Genomic DNA, 24,345 nt, shown 5'->3' on the forward strand with positions numbered 1-24,345 from the left:
ATCACGGGACGTGTCAATCCAGGGGATACATCGCTGGGCTAAACTAACTGGAGATCCCAGGTTTGTCTGGGGGTGACTCCACTAGACACCTACAGCTTCACCAATGATGTGTAATATTTGGTATCAAAAGAAGGGTCCACAAGAATAAAGGAGTTTATGGTAGGGACCTTGAGTGCAAATCTTAGGCAAAATTAGTGAATACTTTTATGTAGAGGGAGATTTTGTGTGCTAAGTAAGCCTGGTAGAAGAAGCAGTATGGTGGGAGTAAAATGGAGACTTTTCAGATTAGGATGCGGAGAAAGATGGAAAAGGTAAAGTGGACAAAAATGAAACAAACGACGAAGTACTAGGCATGATAGGTGAGGATAGGTGATTGTTGGGAGAAATTCAAAAGAGAAAGCAAAGATGTATGCAGAGTATTTTGATTGACAGTGAGATGTTGAAGGCTTTAACATAGGGTGGAATTTTTGGCAAGCAAGGAAGGGGCAGGAATATCGTAGGGATGCTGGACGGAATGAAAGGAGAAAGGAAGGATGCGACTTATTTTAGTGCCCGATGTCAGAGTGTTTTTGTTAAGATAGGCAAGTTTTATTGTTGTAGTTGACGTGTAGTCGGTCAAGCTGTCATTCACAGAATATTTTGAGGATGACAACTTGACGGTCGAAACTTCAAGGTAAACATATCAAAGGTGGACAAGCGAGGAAGGAACAGGATAGGCATGTTGCACGGCTTGAAGGAAGGAAGTATGTGGAAATGAGGAATAATTTATTGTAGGGTGGAATATCTGGGTTTGTCTCGTTTGACGAGGCTTCGACATGTAGCGGCACTCAGTCTGTGCCCATCCTAAACTTATCTTAAACGTTAGTTTACCAAACAATAATAATCTTTTTAGGGAACCACAAGCGATAGGGGGATCGAGATTTGACAGTAGTTAGCGTACTGGCTTCCCAACAAGAAGGCTCGGATTCGAATCCTGGAGACGGCATATATTTTTCAGTGACATCCCGATCCCTACTTGAACTGCTACGTGGAGAGCACTTTAAATGAGCACGCCATCCGTCAGATGGGACGTTAAACTGCGGACCCCTTGGCGACTTTCGATAAGAGTAGGCTAATGCCGACACCGGGTTTCTCTCCAACCTTCTTCTTTTCCCATCCACCCATAATGGCGCAAATGACTTCAGCTGTCGGTCGACTCCCCTACTGCTACTACCCTGATGCGTGAATTTCACTCGCTCTTTGACCTTGTACTAGTTGGTCTCCACCCTTGCCTACCAAACTAACCTTTGGCTTGATAACCTTTGTGCTAGTGTCAACCATGATGAACTACTTGCGGTTAGTTTGTTGGTCTCAATGGGTAGGTATGAAACATTACGAGGAAGCCATCCCGGGCCAAGAAACAAGACGCCTCCGCGGTGCTTTAGTGTGCCCCGTATCCTCTCTCCCGGAGTAGCTTCTCCGGTGGTCCTTGTCTCACTTAATCCGACGTGGGCGAAGTAAGGGTAGTTCGTTTTTGCGCGGGCGGGATAGACGCCTCTCTCTCTCTCTTCCGTCCCAAATAGCTGAGGTTGGAGACGCTGAGCAGGTGGGCCGGTTTGTTGGTCTTCGTCAAGTGCCTTAAGACCGCGATGACGAAGATTAATCGCTTTCGGACCAAAGAATTAATACCACAGGGAGAAAACACCCGTTTCACCCGGTCCTCCGTTGGTTGGTTTGCCGGCTGGTGGCATTTAACCTACCGAATTGGCGAAGGCGGGCGGTGCGGCGTGGTGGGGAAGGATTAACTCGACGTTGGATTTCAGCACGGCAGCAATGTTTTGCTCCTGCCGAAAGAGTTCATCGTCCCAAGTCGAGGCGGCGCCCGAGGCAATTTTCGAGCACGTAGTGCGAGATGATCATCCACAGATGGCTCTGAATTCTTAATGAGATCAAGGCGATGAGTGATCATGTTAGGGTAGGTGCCCGTAAATATTCCAGGACCTCCAAATACACCAAAATTGAATTCCTCTTAGGTTTCCCTACAAAGCTCAAATGCCATGCACGTGGCTTAACTGGGTAGATTCTTATTTATTAGAGAGGAATAAAGCTTAAAGAATTAACTCCTTATCGCAAAAAGGCTAGACCAATCTAGGAACTCTATTTGTAATTTGACCAATTCCTTCACAGAATATAATACTGCATATAACCCATGATATGGAAGAAATTTAGTCTCATTCAGGGCCTTGGACCTTGATTGGAAGAGTCAATTTGTCGACTAATTTCATAGATGTGGTTGATAGTGAGTGATGAAAATGAATGCAATACCCATTTGTAAACAGATATGATGTGAGTATACAATATTAAAACACTCTGAGGTTATTGAAAATACATAACAAACATAATAGCGTAAGGATATTTTATGGTTTAAACAAATCTTCATCACAAACATAAAGTGACTTCTGGCCCCAGGGAAATCGGGTATTCAATTTTCCCTGCAGCAAGAATAGATATTCGTAACTTAAGGTTCAAATGTGAGTCAAAAAAATAATTTTCTACACATAAATAGTATTTTGCAAGCCTCCGCAAGGGCGTGTGACGGGGGTTGCTAGGTCACCACCCGTAAAAGAGAACAAAACCACATGCAAAATTAATACATTCATGCAAATCTATACCCATAGTGGTGTATTCATTCATGCAAAAATGATTTCATATTACACGCATGCAAATACATATACTATCATCTAACAAATAATTGCACCTTAGGATGCAGTAAGAAATTTATCCAATAACGTGCAAGCTAGAATTTGATAAGTAGGAAGGCGAAATTCCACTACCACATGGCCACGTAACATACGACGGCTTCATCCCAAAGGACACAGGCAGGGATTTTGACTCAACGCAGCAGGTAACGGTAGGGCTCCCCTACAGGGAGAAACGAGGGATGGAAGGGGGATCTTAAAAACAAAAACAGACAAAGTAGAGCTGGAAATATGTAAAGAGCACTACATTATTTAATGACATTCTAATGAGGTCATGTGGAAGAAAATATTTTGACAACAAAACACACGAAGTTAACGAAAGTGCATGCAATTGTGTAGAACTATTAATTATTCCCTAGACGCTGTGGTTGGCAAGTGGAATTTTTGCTATTTATAACCCTACAGTTACTATCCCGTATTTTCCGTGGAAAGAAGAAGCCCTTGAGTCTACTAGTTCTGCCATCTATTTCCCGAATTTTATAAACTCGATCCAAGCGATCAATGTATGTTGGAGTGCGAATAATTTGCAAGACCTCGGCGCTGAAACATGCGGATCTGAATTTATTTAGTAAGTTCAATTGAATCGCCTTTTTTTTAATGATTCACACCCCAACACCATAAGTATTTCAGTGACGCGCTTCGTTTTATCGTAACAGTTTTTAACGAAAGAGGCTGCCAGTCGTTGAACTTTCTCAATTTCCCGAATGAGGTCTTTTTTACTCGGATCCCATACACTAGACGCATATTCCGTACTGTTTTAACTTTAGCACTGTTTCTTTGAATTCAAACCAAATATTGAATATAATTTTAAACTTTTATGGTTCTTTCTACGTGTGAAGTGAGTCGAGAATTGGAGAAAGTAAATTCGGTTTGTTAGAAACTTTTGTGATAGAACATACAGTATCACACAGCCACTACAACAACAAAAAAATAGTCCCTGAAGGATTGAAGATTCAACCCCAAATAAAATTTAGTCCCAAAACGTCAATCATATATTTCCATCGTGAGATGAAGTAAATCAACCTAACAATATGTAAGTCATCAAGAAAATTGGAGAGTTTTAGACCAAGGTGGTCCAAAAACAAGTATAGTGGGGACAGAAGAAGGATAAATACGTTAGGCAAAGAAACTTTCCCAAGGAAGAGGAAATTTATGACAGGGCCATTGAGTAAGGATGTTAATATAACTCTCGAAGAAGCTTAGATATGGGGCGAGGTTAAGTAAGGCGCGGAAACATGCCCGCTAAAACAAGATTTTAAATGTAGGTGTGAGGCTTTTTTTGAAATGTGGGTGTTGATAAGGATGGAAAAGATTAAATAGATGAAAAGGAAAACTGACAAGGTGGTCCTAGTGCGGGTGAGAGGAGAGGAGAGAGGGAATTTTTGAGTGAAATCCAAAGAAGGTAGGAAAGACGAATACCATTTTGATTGGAAATGGATTGTTGAATAACGATAGAAGGGAAAACAATTGGTATGCAGGGTTGGGGGGAGAAATATAATGTAAGTTGAATGGAATGAGGGCAGTTTGAAAGAAGTAAGCGGAATTAAAGAATGGTTTACAGCCGTGTATTTTGTCAGGTTGTGTCTAGATAGGCGAGACTCAGAAATTTGGTGGTGTGGGTTAATATGTTTTTCCATCCAAAGCTTACGTTAAAACATAACAGTTTCAGGTTTAACTTTGTGGAATTTCTTCATTATGAGGGTAAAAAGAAACTTAACATTTCCACCAAAAAGATTTCTTTCCACCAAAAAGATCTTTTTGGTGGAAATGCTAAGTTCCTTTTTACCCTCTTGCGATAAAAGGTGGACTGCCATTAACAATAAAATACATGGTTTGTCCAAAAAATGTTGAATGATTTTTTTCCGCCCACGTGGACGGCTAGGGTGGGGCAATTTGTGACGGGACATGTGGTGGGAGATCTTGGCATGAAATGCGACCCGCATCAGGTGTCTGTGGGTCGTTACAGCGTTCTGATCACTACAAAACCGGATCCCTGCTCAAGGTTCGCGTCACGAATTCACGATGCCACGTTCCATAGAGCAACGATATGCGATATTATTTTGTGTTAAGCTCGAAAAATCGGATTCGGGTGAAACAGCAATGTCCCTAGGAATGGTTTTCCGCTGGCAGAAGATGTCCCGAGAGGGTAGAGAGGAGGTCGATAATGAGGAATACCCTGGACATCCATCAACAACACAGTGTGACGAAAATGTGCAACAAGTGAGATGTATTCTCAATTCCGATTGACCTCGAGTGTTAGGATGTTAGCAGAAGAGTTTAATATTCAGAAGACCACAGCGCATTGCATTCTTACAGAAGATTAGTCATGAGAAATATATTCCAAGATGGTCCCCTAGGTGCTGTCAGAAGACTGCTAATATGACAATATTGCCTTAGACCTCTTGGACCACGGTGAAAGTGACCCGAATATTTCAGAATAGGTGATTACTGGTGAAGAGACATGGGTGTTTGAGGACGACACAAGTATAACCCTTTTGAGTAACATTTTAGACCATTATATTATGTCAAAGAGGCCATGACGAGGTCCCTGATTGAGAGCCCTGTTGAATCCGTATTGGAAACATACCACAACTGGCGGAGTCACTGATTTTTCGATACATAAGGGTGCCCTTATGAAGAAATTTAGCAATTTACATTTAGATCTGCAAACATTTTTCCCCCGATTTATTCTACTTATTTTTGGGAAGGACTTTTGAGTGTAATTTGAAGATAAACAGAAGGTGGAGGTTGGGTTGGCAAGGGATAGAAGGATAATGAAAAGTCATCAGGCATTAGGACGAAAATGTTTTGTTGGACCTTTTTGTAGACTTGTAAGATGGATTCCTCTATTCTCGGGCCATCAGAATGTATGAAGTGATGACTCTTAATGTTACGATAAACGTAAAGAAGGACGAAAACGATGAGAAATACGCTAAAATAAAATCGGCAAAATATACCATACCATAAGTTTTAGATATTCGATACAAGGGGGCAACACGTTAAACACGAGAAACTATGAAAAAATTAGACTGCATCAAACGAATAGGAGGACGAAGTCTGATGAAAATGGTTTAAGTAAAAGTTTTAATTCTCATGTTTTTATTCTATCTCGACTACGCCAAGAGCATTTGGGATCCAGCGATAATTGATCGCATTTTTTAATTGCACAAGAAACAGAAATGAGCTTGTTCATTAGAACTCTTTACAGCTAGGTCACAATTAAAAAGCACCAGACTATTGCTGGAAAACATTATGTGAGTCACATTAAGGAAAGAGAGACGGACAGAAAACATACAGATGATATGAGATTAGCCCTGGCACAGGAGGGAATAATTCATTTAATAGAAAAGTGCATTGTGAGAAGTTTATGGAAAGACGACAGAGCACCCCGAGAACTGGAGTCTGCTTTCCCTAAAAAAACCATTTCTGCGAAAGAACGAAAGATCACCTGCAAAAGTATAGACTAGGAAAAAATATAATGATACGAAACGCCAGGAAAAGCCATTGGCATCAATGACTAATGAACTGACATTGCCTGTCGCAATACCTTTTCGCGGCTCGCAGGGAAAAGAATATATTTGTGAACATATAACCTGCTGGGTAGAAAAATGATGAAAAAAAAAATTTTAATTGCCGAACACATTTATTCACTTTTTCTTTTCTGCCTTTCACACAGCTTACAAAACTCCAAGCCCACACACGAGAAGCGATAGCACACATGAGTGGACACATACACGTGTAAACATGCATGTCTAACTCATGGGAAATGTATGAGGTTATACCAGGCAAATATCCAGCCATGCAATATTTTGAGAAGTAACCTATCTAGAAGAATGAAACCTTAGTCCCCTTCGAAGGAATCCCTTTGAGACCTCACACCCATCCAAGCGTCTCTTCTACTTTTCAAAACAATGGGCAGAGTCCTTTTTCGGAATGGTTATCAGCTGCCATGTGGCATTCTCCCGTCTCTTCAACTGACTGTTAGGGAGACTGGCTTTTTCTTTCATGGTCATAACCATATTTAGACCCATCTACATCTACTTAGTACCCCGCAAGCCACCGCAAGGGCGTGTGGCAGAGGGTGTTAGGGCACCACCCGTAATTAAGATTCATTTCACTGGCAATGATGTGGAAAGATATTTGACACGTACTTTTCCACAAGCGTGCCCTAAATTACAGTCAGACAAATACGGGCGCCATTCAAAATAAAAATTATCTATCCATCCTTATACTAAATTCCAGAAGCCTCAAAAATAAAACAGCGGATCTCTAAGACATAATCCAAACCCATTCCGGTGATATAGTATAAGGCCCAGAGAGTTGGATGTGTAATGATGTAAACGGCCAAGAAAATTTCCCAATAGATTTCACAGTTTACCGACACGTGAGAGGTATTTGACCCGGAAGAGGAGTTTTTGTGGCAATGCAATGTATTTTTGAAAGCAGACAATGTGTATTTCAATGCAACAATTTCAGAGTGTAAAAATCATTCGCCTGGACTTACACTCTGAAATTGTTGCATTGAAATACACATTAGCGGATGACTAAATTTAAAGTTACTATTGCGGCATCTCCCGCAGTTTCTTTGGAATCAGATAATGTGTACTTGAAAATAATAACATAGAAAGTGTTCGGTGCATCTTACTGTTATCTAATTAACCCAATATTAGCTTTCTATAGACCTCCAGATTCATATTTTAAAACACTTCATACCCTCAATGAACAAATTTGCAAATTTATCCGTAAAAATAATTACAGCATTAACATAATTGATGGGGACTTTAACCTCGCTGGTATCGATTGGGACAGCAATAGCGTTAAATCTCGGACCCACGATCGCGAATCATGAAATTCCTTATTAAAATTGGTTCAAAGAAACTCTCTCCATCAAGCAGTACGCATGCCCACCCGAGGAAAGAACATAATGGACCTATTTCTTAGGAACACACCGGAACGTATTATTAGCGTATCAAGTGACGAGAGCTTGAGTGACCATAAATCAGTTAATATCAACATAGACGTAGAAGTAAAAAAGATTGTTGAGCCAAAAAGAAAAATGTATAGCTACTGTAAAGCAGAATTTGAAACTTTTGTCAGTCAATTTAACTCTTCACTATTCGAGTTTAAAACACGCTTAAGTCATGCCAACGTGGAGTAAACTTGGACACAATTTGTAAATATTATGCAAAAAGGCATCACAGATTTCATCCCTATAAAATGTATATTAGAGAAAATCGCGAACCCATGTGGTACAATAAAGGCGTGAGAAACCCATGACTTATCTCCAGTATCTCCTTTTAGAAAACCTACAGCTACATAAAGCCCAGCAAGCCGCCGCAAGGGCGTGTGGCGGTGGAACCTCAGTCATCGTTTGCGGCTTGGAGCAAGTCCGCTGTAACTGCGGCTCAAAATTCTTGACGTTTATGAGATAAAAGAGAATGCGATGAGACAACTGTGGAGCATTTCCGAAGAAGGACTATGGTGATTGTTTTGAAAAGTGGAAGAGACGCTGGGATAATTGCGTTAGATCCCAAGTGGCGTACTTCGAAGGGGACTGAGGCTAAATTTTTTAAGATAGGCTATATTTCTCAAAATACTTCCTGGCTGGATACCTTCTGGACAGACCTTGTATATCTACGTCTTGTAGAGTTCATATCGTTTTTTTAATTTCATTAAAAGTATCTTAAAATTCATTGAAATATTTCAGAGCATCTTACATTGTACGATCCGGCAGGTTAGCTTCCAAGACATGATACGTGCATTACCTTTCTATGGCATTATTGATACGATATGAAAGCTTATTTAGGAATGTCACACCTTGAAGAACAACAAATGCCGATAATATCCCGGGGATTGGGTTGGAGCATTGGTTGACTTCCAATCATTAGGGCCCAGTTTCAAATCCCGGCCCTGGTTTCAAATCCCTGGCCTAAAAAGTGTGAGTGGTGTCTTGATTCCCACTTGGAGTGCTAAGTGGATAGCCGGCCGTTGGTTGGGACGTTACATTGTTGGACTTCTTGGTGCCTATGGTATTCAGAGTAGTCTAATGATGATACCGGGTTTCTCTCAACCCTTTCTCTATTTCCTCAATATCCTACCCCTACCGAGTTACCATCATACCATATTGGAAAAATTGATCTCCGCTATGGGTCACCTCCTCTAATACCAACTATCAAATATATTTCTCCGACAATTGAGGTACCACTCTTAAACTGTTAGTGAGTTTGTTATTGCCGTCGGATATAGAACCGTACCTCCATTGAAGCAATTTCTTCTCATACTTTGATATCAGGCTGGAATTATTGTTGGTGAAGGATATTTAAATTTTTCGAGTCATGGGGTTAAATCACAGTACAATTCCCGTCGACTGGGACGTTTGAATATGCGTCCTCTGGGTATCTTTCATCTACATATCCATTTAAAAACTTACAAGCCACCCAGAGACTCGTAGATTAAGAGAGGCGTGCGGCATGGGGTATTATATCATTATTATTAGTAGTATCAACGCGATAATTGGCATTCGTCATTATTTTAGTGTCTTGCAGTTCAAACTGTCACACGTGACAATCTATTCTAAACTAATTCTAAAAAATTCTGGGTGGAAGAAAAGGGTTGATTGAATTGGTCTGGTTATAAATCTCTTTTCCTTCAATTTTTGTGTATCATTAATGACTTCAATGCGCCGCTGGAAACATTCAGTCTTTGTCAGAGATGAAAAAACTGTTTGACTCTACTTCTATTGATGTATCCGTTTAATTCTTCCATTTAATCTTTGTGTTTCCAGCATTTCCAGAATTCAGAACTCCAAATATATTTGCGATGTTCTTCATAAACGTTAACATTTAACGAGGCCGGCAAATTCCATCAGTACATCGTTTAATTTAGAATGTGGATTCTGCGCATGGATCCGAATTCTCGACACATATTGCACGTGAGGTGTAACAAGAGCACGATAGAACGCCTTCTCTCCTTAAACACCTCATCAGAGAACTTCTCCAAAATTCGTTTGCTGGAACCATGTTTCTTGAATTCAACTCCGCAATTGACTATAACGCGTTTCCTTTAATATGAACATAATTCCGGTGACTGTTTTACCTCTGCCATTTCTTCTCTCATTTTCTCCTTCCTGCCTGAGGAGGGTAGTGATAAAGATTGGGCATGAAAGATTATCTCGCACCATTTTCCTTATTTCTACTTAATATTTGATGTATCTTCACAATTATTTTAAAATTAAAATGTTATAATTTCAAATTTTAAAATTGAACTTCATCGCGTAAAAATTTAAAACATGTAGAAAGAAAACATCAGACGCACAAGATATATACCATGTGCCTAAATTCTTCAGCCTCAAAGGTCCTAGTAGCTCTTGGCTCATCATCGAGTGCCTATTAAACATCAATTATGAGAATTGCAATGCAAAAATTTCAATGCGTAAAAATCATTCATCTTGACCTGGATTCGAACCGGGATCACTCAGACGGACATCGAGGTATCTGAGTTCAAATACCGGTCAAGGCAAATGATTTTTACAACTGGAAATGTTTGCATTGTAATGCACATTAGCAGATGACTCCGTTGAAAGTTACTGCAGGAGCAGTTCCAGCAGTTTCCCTGAATTAATCAATAAAGAACTTAAAAGCATACAAAATTGTGGCAACAACCATCCTTTTAAGCCTCCTTTTAGCCTCCTCCAAAAACTTTTAGCTATCATCTCACAAATATTTAAATAATTTTGGGAAAAGAACATAATTATTCCCAGAAATCTTTAGAGTATAATATAGTGTCATTTTATATCTATTCATTTTTATTAGTCCGGGATTTGATTTATTCTTTTTTCTTTTTCCATTTATCATCAAAGCAGCTGACAGTAAGTATAACTTATAGAAGTAACTTTTATACGGAAAACCAATTTAACAGAAAATGGTCTCTCTACTGTAAATGCGACCGGCTTCTTCTTGATATGGCATCTTATGGCTCATACTGTAACCTAGCATCGGTGTGTATCCAAATAAGAATAGTTTTTCGGATAAGAATATTGGATGCGGAGGGTGGAAAATAGGGGTTGGAAGATAGGACGTGTGAGGTGGGCAAACTGTGGCAGTAGTGGTGTGGGAGAAGAGAAGAGGCGGAACGAAAGGCTAAAGGTAAAGAGGAGGCGTGCTTTGAGAAGAGCAGAGAATGGGCGACAAAAGATGCAGGGGAAAAGGAAGGGAGATGGGAAGGAACCCAAGAGGACAGCAAAAACATAATCCACGATCAAGGAAGGGTGACAGAGGTGAAAACCCGAGTGAACCCTTGAAACCACGATTGGACCAAAACAGAATGCGGGTCATTGGAATTCTACATCAGAAGCATGCGTAGGGGAATCCCTCAAACTTCAACGGCTGCTGCTGACGCAATTCTTTAGCCAAATAAATCAAAATGTCACCTCAAATCCATTGAATACGAGGGTTGCTATTTATGTTTTGAGCCTTGAAAACAGTGCTTTAAGCGCCATCTTACGTCTCCACCTGGAAGTTGGACCTTTTTAACGGTAACTTTCTTCAGAACATTTTGTCGTTTGACCATAACTTTTGTTGTTTACAACGACTCGACCCAGAAAAGAGGTTGGAAGGGTTGCTGTGGCAGGATTTGTATTTGTTTGTTGATTCTTCTCTGGGTCCGCTTCATAAACGATATTTTTATTCACAGGACATATGGCTCTGATTCTCTCAACAATTTCTTATCCGCCTTAAATTCATCTTTCACTGTTAAATTCACCTCTTCCATTTCAGACTCCACCATCACCTTTCTTGACACAGACATCGCACTTCAAAACAACAAATTCACCAATTCAGTACACATCAAAGCCACTAACCATCAGCAATACCTACACCATATAAGCTGTCATCCTTAACACACGAAACGCTCGATTTCTAACTCTCTCTCTATCCGCGGACACCGAATTTGCAACACCACAGCCACTCTCAACAAATACCTCGACAATATACATCTTGAACTCCTCAAACGCGGTTACCCAGAAAAGCTACTACAATATAAAATCCACCGCTCCACCCGGCCACACACATCACATAAAAAGAAGCCCACATCTGACGCAGGACTCAACCTTTGCACCACCTATTTCCCCGGATCACAGACTGAAAACCTTCCTTAAATAACTGTTTCCTATTTTACATGACAATGACGCGACCTCATCCTTACTACCGCAATGCCCATCTATCTCATACAGACGACCCGCCAATCTCAAAAACCTTCTACGATCCACCAACCCTTTGGCGCCCCCCAGTGACAAATGTCCTAATATTTCCCCTACTTGCAACAGCCCCCGATGTAAAACTTGTCTTCTTATTAGGTCTACTCCCCTCTCCCTACATCCCCTCATTGCCCCCTCACCTCGTTCCCACGCTAATTGCCTCTCAAAAAATATTATTTACCTTTTGTCATGCAAACATTGCACTTCCTTTTACATAGGCGAATGCATTACCCCCTTATCTATTCGAATGAACAATCACCGGTACTCCTGCAATTCTGCGTCACTATCTTCTCTTCCTATTCCTTCACACGCCAATTCCCACAACCTTTCATTCGACCAGTGTTTTGCTCTCAACATCCTAGAATCCCTACCTGATTCAGCCACCAACATAGAGGTGAGAACTCGTGAATCCGCCTGCATACTAGCTAGCTTTCCGTTCTTTCTAAATTCCCACCCTTAACCGCCATCTTTAATTTCCCCCCCAGCATTCCCTCCACACCTCCCCTCCCCGCCCATACCCCTTTCCCCTCTCCACAGCAACAGCATATTTTCAGTCTCACATGAAGAAGGCCTCTGAGATGGCCGAAAGCTCGAACAATTTACCGTGTGAGTGTTCTTTTAAATGTTGCTATTCTTTTCTATTTGTGTAATATTGTGTCAGCCCATCATTGTGCCGCTCGTGTGAGTTTTTCTTTACCATCGTTATATATATATACAGGGTCGCACCCAAAATTGGTTGACCTGATTTTCTCTGGCGCGAACGGAGCGGTGGAGGGAGGTTGGCCTGGCAGGGGAAGGTGGAGGGGGCTTTTGCAACAGACCGACACCTACCTCAGTCGCCTGCGGGCTGTCATTGAGTGAGGACACCGTTTTTAGGGAAGCAAGTTTTTTGCCCGCATCGAAAAACAAAATTAATCTGAATTTAGAGCAACGTTATTCCGTGAAGTTTTGTGAGAAACTCGGGAAGACGGTAACTGAGACCCTCGATATGATCAAGCAGGCTTATGGGGACACTGCCTTAAGCCGTTCTACAGTATTTGAGTGGCACAAGTTGTTTAAAGAGGGTAGGGAGCTCGTTGAAGACGACCATCGCTCCGGACGGCCGTCGACGGCAGGAACCGACACGAATGTGGACAGAGTGAGGACACTGCTGAACACAGACCGACGCTTAACCAGTGAAGAAATTGCAGACCAGTTGGGTCTGTCTGCATCCAACGTCCAACGCATTATTTCACAGGATTTGGCCATGCGCAAGGTGTGCGCCAAGATGGTGCCGAAAATTCTGCCACGGCGCGCTCGTCGTCAGACAGCTCCTGGTCAAATACGGCGTTGCCACGTTGCCGCACCCGCCCTATTCTCCCGATCTGGCACCACCGGACTTCTTCTTCTTCCCCCTGATGAAAAGACAGCTCAAGGGACGACGTTTTGACTCGATAAAGGCCGTTCAAGAGGCTTCGACGAGGGTCATCAACTGCATCCCCAAAGAAAATTTCCAGCGGGCGTACGGGGAATGGGAGCAACGGTACACTAAGTATGTAGCAGCTCAAGGAGCATACTTTGAAGATTATTAAGTCGATGTAAGTATATCGTCAATAAAATTTTTGTAAAAAAATCAGTCCTACCACTTTTGGGTGCGCCCCTGTATGTATATATATATATATATATATATATATATATATATATATATATATATATATATATATATATATATATTAGCGCCATAACTTAGATTTAAGCAAGTGTTTATTTTACCAACTACAGAAGACTTCTAATATTTTAAATAGGTATTTTTGTATTCGAAATCATTTACCTTGAATGATGACAGGAACAGTGCTGGGACCTAGATTGATTACAAATGCCTAAATGTGGACATTTATCTTTTTTATTTGCCTTAATACAATCTAAATTAAATACTGTCTCAGGGTTGCCACTGAGACACCATTCCACAATATTTTTGCGTTTCTGAGTCAACGACTGATTCTTTTTAGAGTAATTTAACATAAAAACTTCAAGAGCATTATAATTATTAATTATAAATTATCATTATTATTTTAAATGCATAGCCTTCACATGAGGTTTAAATTGCAGTTTTTACCGAATTACTCGACGGATAGCCTGAATTCAGAACGCTGACTAAAAGAACAGTTACCTCCCTAGAATATTCTAATTGCGTCTTACTTAAATGAATGCAAAGTCTATCGAATCCGAAGTAATTTAAATACTGAAATTCCGTGAGGTTGACTTTTCAGGCATAGCGTGAAACACACGACTTTCTTTCTTCGTCTTCATCTATTCTCTCGTTTAAAAGAAGTTCAGAGCCCAATCACCATTGAAGAAACCAAAGACCTTGGGAGAGGAAGGTGCGGAAACAGGATACAAGAAAAGGCTTTCCGAAAGACATAAGACGTCTTCGGAGGGAGTCGAAAACTTCGTGGAGGCTCCGAAAGAAAATTAGGGGATTAATGATCGATTAAATAACATGGGATGGAAGGAACATGTGACGCTTGGGAAGGATAATGCGTGCAGATTATTTCCGTTAAAAAAGTATAAAGTGGGAAATTATTTGGCAGGTGTTAAAAAGCTCCCTTGGAATACTATGGAAATCGGCTACCGAGACACGAATCACTTCTTACTCTGCTGTAATAGATGGTAACATAAGAATTGTGATGTAAAAACTGAAATTCGATTCATCTACGAATATCTGAAGTCTAGAAAAGTAGAACGCAACTATTTGATATCTATTATCCAACCAGAAAAGAAATTGTTTACAAAGTACATACATCCAACTTGGGCTCATTAATGCTCGTAACGACGTCCACAGGGGTATTTTGTTGAATAATACATAAAGACATAGTGTTTACGATGAATAAATAAAACAATATTTTGAAATATTTACTAACATTTTAATAATTTTCTCGGGTGAAATAACAAAATAAATTTACCAATATACCATAGTAACTTTGCTGATAAAAAAATTAACATTTCTTCCTAAGCGCCTATGCCTTATATTTATCAATTAGTAAATTTTTCACCAGGTTTATTTTAACTATTACATAATTCAGCCTTTTGCGTCAAATTGCCTAGTTTTAAATAATAACTATTGAAGAGTTTTACCAAGCGTAAGGGAGTTATCATTGTAAAGTTAAGATCATAAAACTGCAAACTACCAATTATTGAAACGCTAATGATGACGGTTGAAGCAAAGTACGCATTTATTCGCTTTAAACTTACAATTCTTCGCGAGACCTTTGAATTCAAGAGTTATTACGACACAATACTGGGAAAATTTGTTAAGATGACCCCATAAAATGTTTTTATCCCGAAATAACAATGGATAAACAACAACCAGGTAATGTAGCACAAATTAAAAACTGTTTCCCACGAAAATAAGGAATTATGCATTTAGCAAACAGTTGCGCCCAGATGGCACCTGCAAGATACCAGATCAATCTCAATTTGGAAGACCAGTGATTAATTTATTTTCAAATTGATACCCAGAGTAATAATTTAGCTCCCCAATTTCGAAAAAGAGGATATTTAAATATAAAAATAGGAGTTCATAATCTAGGGCAGGTGGAACAGTGTATCTATATAGGAACTTATGGACCAAAATGGACAAATAAAGTAGGGACATAAGAAGGAGAAAGGCGTCAGGTAAACAAGCTTTCCCAAAGATAAGGGAATTGATGACAGGGGCCTTGAGTAAAGATGTTTAGAAACTCGGCTCATAAATACTTCGATATGAGACGTAATTTTTGTATGACGCGGAAACCTGGTCATTGAAGCAAGATGATTGGAATGGATTGGAGGCTTTTGAAATGCAGGTGTGGAGAAGGATGGAAAAGTTCAAATAGAGCAAACGAGAAAGTCTTGGAATTGTTGAGGGAGGAGAGATGATTGCTAGGACAAGGCAAAATAAGCCAGGATTGATCATTTAGAGCGTTTTTACTGGGAATGGAATGTTGGAGAACCTTAAGAAAACAAGGAAGGGGAAGGAATATGATAGGCATTTTGGACGCAATGAAGGGAGTAAGGAAGTATACGGTATTAGAGAGTGGCTTACTGCAGTGTTAGATGTCAGGTTTCGTTTTATTAGGAGAGCTAAGTAAAAGTATTTATTAATGTACGGAGTAATAGTTTTCTTGTGCCGTTGTGGCCCATCCTAAATCCATCTAAAACGGTAGAATAACAATTATAATAATAAAGGCAAACTGTAAATGCGGAAATAACGAACTAAATTTGTCGTCCGGAATATAGAAAAGTAAATTCTCCATGTTAAAAGTTTGAAAAAATGAAATTAAAGTTAGTGTAACAACACGCTTGCGTTTGCTACTCTTAGATAAAGTCCTTGTTGGGTGATAAAAATGTTGTTTAGTTTTTGAGCGAGAACAACACAGATGGTGCGAGAGAGTAACCCTCTACGCTCATCAGATTTGAAAAAATTGATTCCGTGCCACATAATTTATGGGCGCAATGGAAACAGTTTTGCCTGACATCGATACATTTGGGCCAAATCCCATGAGGGGCGTTCGGAGGGGTGGTAGGAGTGTAGAGGGGTGTTTCCCATGCCCCAACGCGCACTGAAGGCGCCTGAAAAGGAGTGTAGCAAGAGAGGGAGAGAGCAGGAGAGGAGCAGATAGGCAGCGCCGACCGTGATCGGAATCGCGAAACACTCAGATCGCTTTTTTTTCGTGATAAGGATACGTATTCGGAATGGCCAAAGAGGAATGAAGGAGAGGAGACCAGAAGGCGAGAACGCCCTTCCCGGTACCCCAGAGCCCTCGCCCCCTTAGAAACAAGAGAAAGACACACACTCCCTCGTTCGCTAGTAAGGGACACGTAGCACCGGAGTAATCCCGTTCCTCCAGGGGTGGAATGACGCCCACACTGTTTTCATCGTCGCCATGGCGATTCGACAAGGAGGTTGTTTGGGGAAGGTGTCTCCCTCCCCCCTCCTCATCCTCTTTCCCCCGACCATGTCTTAATCCCCGGAATAGTTATAGGGAGAAGTGAATTCAATGACTTTATCCCCAGACTGGTGTCGTATTTCCGTAATAGGTTTCGCCGCTACAGGCATCGATACCTAGGTGGGACGAGGCGAATAAATTGAAGCCCCACGTTGCTACAGCTGCGGAGCGTTAATTAAAGATTGATATATAAGAATCACGGAGGAACATGATGTTGATGAATTCTAGCCATGTTGCTCATTACTCTCGATTTAAACTGCACAAAAATGGTGAAACAGTTTTTTAAGAGAAATTATTTTCGTTGTTTGCATAACAAATACATATTCATCCTGCAGTAACTTCAGAGTACATTCATGGGCTCAAATTACATGAAAAGAAATAATTTATAAGTAATTGATTAAATATTTATAATAAAGATATGATTTAAAAATCTAACAATCAATTCGAATAAAATTAATTTCCACTTTCAAACTCCTAATTTCTCATCCACAATAACGTAACATTTTATTTTTATTTGATCTAAATGCACTACAGAATAGTGGCCAAAATGAAATAGAAGAACAGTATTACAAATGCAGAAATATTGTGGAGAATAGGTGAGGAGAGAATCCAAAATCCACAGAATACTCAACAAGCCACTGCTAAGGCATGTAGAGGGGGTTGTAGGAGTATTAGCCATGCATTCACAACTAATTGGGTATAAACTAATTAGTGTACACACGCATTTGACGAGTAATCCTAAAGGATTAAAGAGACTATGGTGGGAAATTTGTTCAATTGAGGTTTCACCTATTTCAAATTATTCTCAATGATTTAAAGCTCTTAAAATTAACTCCAGGTCATGCTTAAAGCTTCCATTCGTGCCGTCAAGCCTCAAGATATAAATTCCCGAGTTCTACCTTTGATTCACTTAGATTCATGGCGGTTTCCATCGGATTAGAATTTCGTTTTTCATTGGATGTTATCACCATTGCCTTGATTTCTTAAACATTCATTGCGAAATCTTATCCTTCAACTCTTTCGCTGAGCATTTTCATTCAATAAACTAAATTAATAATATATATATTCTGTAAAGATGACCTTAAGTTACATGTACACATCTATTGATTGAAACTTTGACCTGAAGCTTATTTGCATAGCTTCAAAACAAGACCATTGAAAAGAGAAAACAGACATAAATCGAAGGATTTTGAGATATGACTACGGAGTGCGATATAAAATTTAAGATAGTCAAAAATAAAATCGAATAAGTGCTCAGCCTAGTAGGGTAGCAGAAACTGAAAAAGTCACGGAAATTTGATGAACGGCGTGATGAGTGGCAACGGTTGTTTGAAGACTTTGATGAAGGGGACAGTCTTGGTTAAATAATTTACAAGAAGGAGTTGATTGTAGAAGGAGGATATGCTTGACAATGTGGAGTTGAAGAATGGTTTATTATAACGCGGAGTATAACAGCACTTAAGGTTTGTGATGGGCGAAGGCAAGAAGTGCAACAAGATGGTCCACTGTTTCATTCAAAAATCTGCAGACCACCGCTAATAATGATTATCGCCATGTAAAAAGTGAAGTATTGAACAAATTCTACAAATATCCTCGGTAAATATATTTTTAGTTCATTTATTTCGCTTGGAGAGATTTCAATCGTAGAATGAAAGCGTATTTCTGTGATTACCCAATCCGTCTTTTTGTTTTTTTCTACATTCCGTCTAATTGCTTCTGTTTTCGACTTTGACGATCACAGAATCAAGAGACCTACGTTCTCTTCTCGTAGTTTGGTGAATGAGTACAAAAAATAAAGAACTCGGTCTCAAGGTTTAATTGGCGGCTATTGAAAAAAAAGGAAGAATCAATTTTCCTTTCCCGTACTCATAACACGCGAACTAATTGATGCCTCGGGAGTTGAGGTGGTTTGGAAGTTATTGAATGAACCCTATGACCTTTCTTTTAAAGATCACGTTAATCGAGAGGCATATGCGTCGGACATGTTCTCTCTTATGCGCACCGTGGCAGGTAATCAGACTGAAGAGTTAATAATATCATTAATACTTTATATTTCGTCCCTAATTCAAGACAATGACGAAGAAAATTCCAAGAATAAGATATTCAATTCAAAGGTTAGGTGTGCGTTACATAGTATATGAACATGTATGTACATATATATATATATATATATATATATATATATATATATATATATATATATACATATATATATTATATATACATATATATATATATATATATATATATATATATATATATATATACATATATATGTAAACATATACATACATGTATATATTATTTGGTAATCTACCGGTTTGGGTAGATTTTGGATAGGTACACTCCCAAATGAATATCTTCTAACAAAACAAAACCCCACATATTTCTCTACAAAGAGTCCCTCTTCATCTCTGAACACTTTCTTCCTCCCTTCACCCCGTCCAAAATTCCATTATTTTTCCTTTCCTGTCCTCGTTTGCCTAACATTGTCCCCACTATTATAGCCTCCAAGAGCCAACTTCGGATCAATATGCTTTTCATCCATTTTTCCTGCCTCCTTTTGATTTCTCCCAACAATCTCCTACCCTCGCCAACCAAATACTAATCATTTCCTCATTTGTTTTCCTTTCGGTCCATTGTACCCTCTCCTTCCTTCTCCACACCCACATTTCAAAAGTCTCCAATACTACGTTTATCCTTCTGCTTCAGTAACCATGTTTCAGCGCCGTACATAGCTACGCTCCATATCAAAGTTTTTACGAGTCTTTTCTTAATATCCTTACCCTACGTCCCTGCCATCAACTCCCTCCTCCTTGTGAAAGCCTCTTTGCCAATTGCGTAATTCTTCTCCTTATGTCCCTACTACTTTGACCGTGTTGGTCCAAAACACTTCCGAGATACGTTAACTGTTCTACCTGCTCTAGTTTTTGCCCTCCAATTTTAATGTTTAGCTTAGCCTTTTTCTTTCTAGGCAAACGCATAACCTTTCTTTTATTAATATTTATTCTCATCTCATACCTGTCGCAATGAATTTCCAATTCACTAAGCAATGCTTGCAACCCCTTGGCTGACTGACAAACTAAAGCTTGGTCATCAGCAAACCTAACTGATTTTACGAATTCCCCGCCCACTTTCATTCCTACCTCCAGTTCTTCCCATGCCTCTTTGATCATTTCCTCTGCATACAGGTTGAACAGCAACGGTGAAAATGGGCAACCCTGCCTTACTCTTCCTAACACTGCCCATCCGGACTCCCCGTTCCCCATCCGCACTTGAGCAGTCTGAGACATGTACAGATTGCGGATTAGCCTCCTGTTCCTCCAATCTATTCCTATTTTCTTCAATATATCCATTATTTTTTCCCAATTCGCTCTATTGAAGGCTTTTTCGAAATCTACCAAACAGGCAAATATTTCCAGCTTGTATTGAATATTCCTCTCTATTGGTGATCTCATTACTGCAATGCCATCGCGCGTGCCTCGCCCCTTCCTGAACTCAAACTGATCATCCGCTCATTCAAATCATTTTCCCCGGCCTCCATCCCTTCGTTGATGACCCTGAGAACATTTTTAGCTGCGTGGGTAATCAAACGTATTGTTCTTTAGTCCTCACATGAATTACCCTTTACCTTTTTCGGAATTAGAGCTAGCACTGATCTCAGAAAATCTTCCGGCCATATTCCTTCCTCATGGATACTAGGAATCAGTCCATAAAGACCCTTCGTCACACATTTGCCTAAATATTTCAGTAGTTCCGCGGAAATATTGTCTATCCCAAGAGGCTTATTTGATTTCACCTCCCTTAACAATCTTTCTATCTCATCGTCGAGCATGTCTGGACCTAAGCTATCCTCCTCTACGTCATGTTCCTTTTCTATGTGTAACTTAATTGGTCTAAGTACTTTACTCTACCATTCTTTTATATATTCCTTCGACCTCTTTTGGATCTTTTGTATGTCTGCTAACTCTTATCTTTCCTTCTTACTTCCCGAGAGAGCTTTAACCTTCTTGTATAGCGCATCAATTTCACCCTTCCTCTGCAAACTTTCCGTATCCTAGCACTGCCTCTTCCTCCATGCTACTTTTGCTTTAGTTATTAACCGTCTCAAATTATTATGTAACTCTGTGTACTTCCTTTTGCCCAACTCTGTTATTACATTCTTCTATTTTTTCTCATCTATCTTTGTAATCAACTCATCCCATTGTTTATTTTCCCTTTTCACATTAACGGTTCCTGTGGTTTCTTTCGCGGCTCTCGGAATCCCTTTTTTAGTACTCTTCCATTTCGTCATTAGCTCTCTTCTCTTTTCACTCATTCTTAATTTTCTCCTCAGCCTGCAGATACTCCATCCTTGATAATCCAGTTAATGCTTCCACATTCCATTTGCTGACCCTCCGCCGCTGCCTTATCTTTTTAAACAGACGCTACATTTCATAACAACTAAATTGTGGTCAGAGTCCGCATCCGCTCCTGGGAAGCTGTGGGAATTGATCACTCTGTCCCTAAAGCTGTGCCTGACTATAATATAATTTAAGTGATACCTTACTGAATCATCGGGTATTTTCCATCTATGCCTACTCTTTTGTGGTGTCGAAACCGTTGATGATGACTTACCCGTCTCCTCCAGAACTGAAATTCTTCTCCCCGCGGTTATTCCTCGTATCTACACCGTAGTCCCCATTCTAATCAACATCTCCTCCTTCGCCTACTGTCTCATTCCAATCCCCTATCAATAAAAATTGTCTTCCTTCAGGATTACAGACGGTTATGTCCTCTAACTGTTCGTATATCCTATCGGCTTCGTCCTTATAATTGCTTGGTGGCATGTATACCTGAAGAATGACGAAGTTTGTTGGCTCTGCTTTATTATTGATGGTATAATTCTATCCATTGTTTTATCTATGTTGCATACACTTTTTTCTACCTTTCTATTCAATATTATGGCAACCTCTCGTCGGCTCTCGTCCCCTTAGCTATATATTACTCTATCACTATCACTCCAGTAATTTCCGCTATCCTTCCATTTCACCCCGAATAGACCTAAAATATCTATATTTGCCCTTTCCATCTCTCGCTTAATATTCTCTAATTTTCCTGTTCTCAACATTGTCCTCACATTCCAAGTTCGTATTCTAAGTCGGTCCTTTCCTGCGTTTTCTGGGTTGCTGCTGTTGGTTTTGCTTTGCGAGATGACGACTGCGGAAGCCTTGCCTCTCCCGCTGCTGAGAGGCAAGGGCTGCTCCTATTCTAACTAATTTGGCCTTCTTCTCCTGCGTCTTCTGTCCTGCTGCTGCCGGTTTTCCCTTGCAAGGGTTTCGTGGGATGACGACCGCGGAAGCCTTGCCTCCCCCGCTGCCGGGCACGACACACGGCCGATTGAGCCGAGTCAAGTAGTTGCCAGGACTGATATTCTCTGTAATGTCCGTCATTTTAATCCTAGGAAAGATAATTGAGGTGGTTTCCCGTTGCCTACCTCAATGGTGTTTCTAACGAGACACCGTCACTCAATTTCTTCCTTATGGGGTCAGACGCCTTTGAGTCCGCGCATATAGTATGTGTGCGCGTGTGTGCGCGTGTTCGTGTGTGTTTGCGTTTTGCGTGTGTGTGCGCGCGAATGTGCGGATGTGTGTGCGCGCGTGTATGTGTGCGTGTGATTGCATTTATGTATCAGAATGCATAGTGGTTTCTAAATGATAATGATCTTATGAATAATGTATCAACTTCCATTCTTTCAACAAAAAAAGTAAAGTTACAGGTAAACACTCAATACTCTTCAAGCAGAGGAACGCAGGAGGATGATAGAAGTAAATTCGCTTTTAGTGTGTGGGGATTTGATTTTTCGTTTAATATAGTTACTAAGCAGAGTTGCGAATTAACTATTGAAAAGTACAAAAAGTTGTTGTTAAAATATCCAAATTTGCTTTCTTTTTATAAGAAGAATTAAATGATAATAGCGTGTTGTCAATATGTAGGATTATCTTCTGTGCTTCATAGTTTATTTGTCAGACATTGATGCTTGAAAGCAAAAAGAGAGTATATCATATTTGTTAACATACCAAGCTAACAGGTTAGTAAACAGTGAGGAGTGTTATATCTTAAACAAAAAGAACGATGGGAATAATTGCCAATTTCAACACGTTTTATCCATAAGAAAACCCAGTCAAAGCAATCACTCGCTTAGGTCTCAAAGGTATGACGGATGACATCTATGATCAAGCTTGTAACCCAAAATATGAAAGGAAATAAGGTGCATTTAGCTTAAGTTCGAAGATTTTTAGAGAAAAAAATAGTTTCACTGCCAATATTTTAAAACACTTCAATTGGAATTCCGAAAAAATATTTATGAACACTTCGCGACCTGTACGATGGCCTTCCATTTGTGTAGGCATACTTTGCTTAAACGAATTCCCGAAGATCATTTTCAATGCCGAACAAGCGTGTTCCACCGAATCCAATACCATAACCGGGGGTTCGTAGTCAGCCCCGAGAAGTGGCAAGTGGAAAAACAAAGATGAAGGGAATAATCCTGGTAAAAATTATATAAAATATGAGGAAAACAATAGAGAAAATTAAACTCAAGTGGCTTTCTGGTGCTCTGTGGTATGCTATACACCGTTGAAAACTCACCTCGCGTGATTCTTGGCACGACACGACCTCAGTAGAACAGTATTCATAGTCTCCGGGATTCATTATCCATTCCTTAAAGTCCATATTATTGTCTTGAGAAAAATAATTTAGGTGGTTTTCATAAAATTTCCTTAAAAATTATTTTTCATAGGAACCAATGCATTGGCCACCCTACGGGGGTCATAAACCTTTTCAGCCACCTCACTCAACTCACAGTTGCTATGAATGCTTCTCATCTGGCCCCTACTCTTTCACCTATCTGGTGAACTGGGAGAACGCTACCAGGAGAAACAGATATAAATTCCTTCGTAAACTTTTAATCAGAACACGCAAGATCCCCTTCCACTCTCTTCAGGAAAATTATGAAAAAATCCAGGAAAAATGAATGAAAATTCCGTCATACGTGATCCTTGGCTTCGTTAAAACACTGCCGGAGAAGTTTTAAGAGTGAGACGCCACATTTGGCCAGAGGAGTATGCCCTGAGCGAAAAAAAAAGAAACCTTGTTATTTCAACCCCAGATGTACTCTTGATTGTTCCCATAATATTCATAGGGCCGTAGTTACCTTTCAATTTATTCCTTATTATGGCACGCCTTAAGGGACATAATCGCGTGCCTTATGCAAATTACCTATGCATAGGTTGGATATCATTAAAAATTAACGCGAGATATTCCCCAAAAATACAAAATATTCTATGCTCACGCCACCGAAAATTACCCACAGTATAGCTATTTGGTCAGTTAAGTAATGGAATCC

Source organism: Hetaerina americana, unplaced genomic scaffold, assembly GCF_022747635.1.
Source record: "Hetaerina americana unplaced genomic scaffold, ioHetAmer1.1.p SCAF_6, whole genome shotgun sequence".
Lineage (NCBI taxonomy): Eukaryota > Metazoa > Arthropoda > Insecta > Odonata > Calopterygidae > Hetaerina > Hetaerina americana.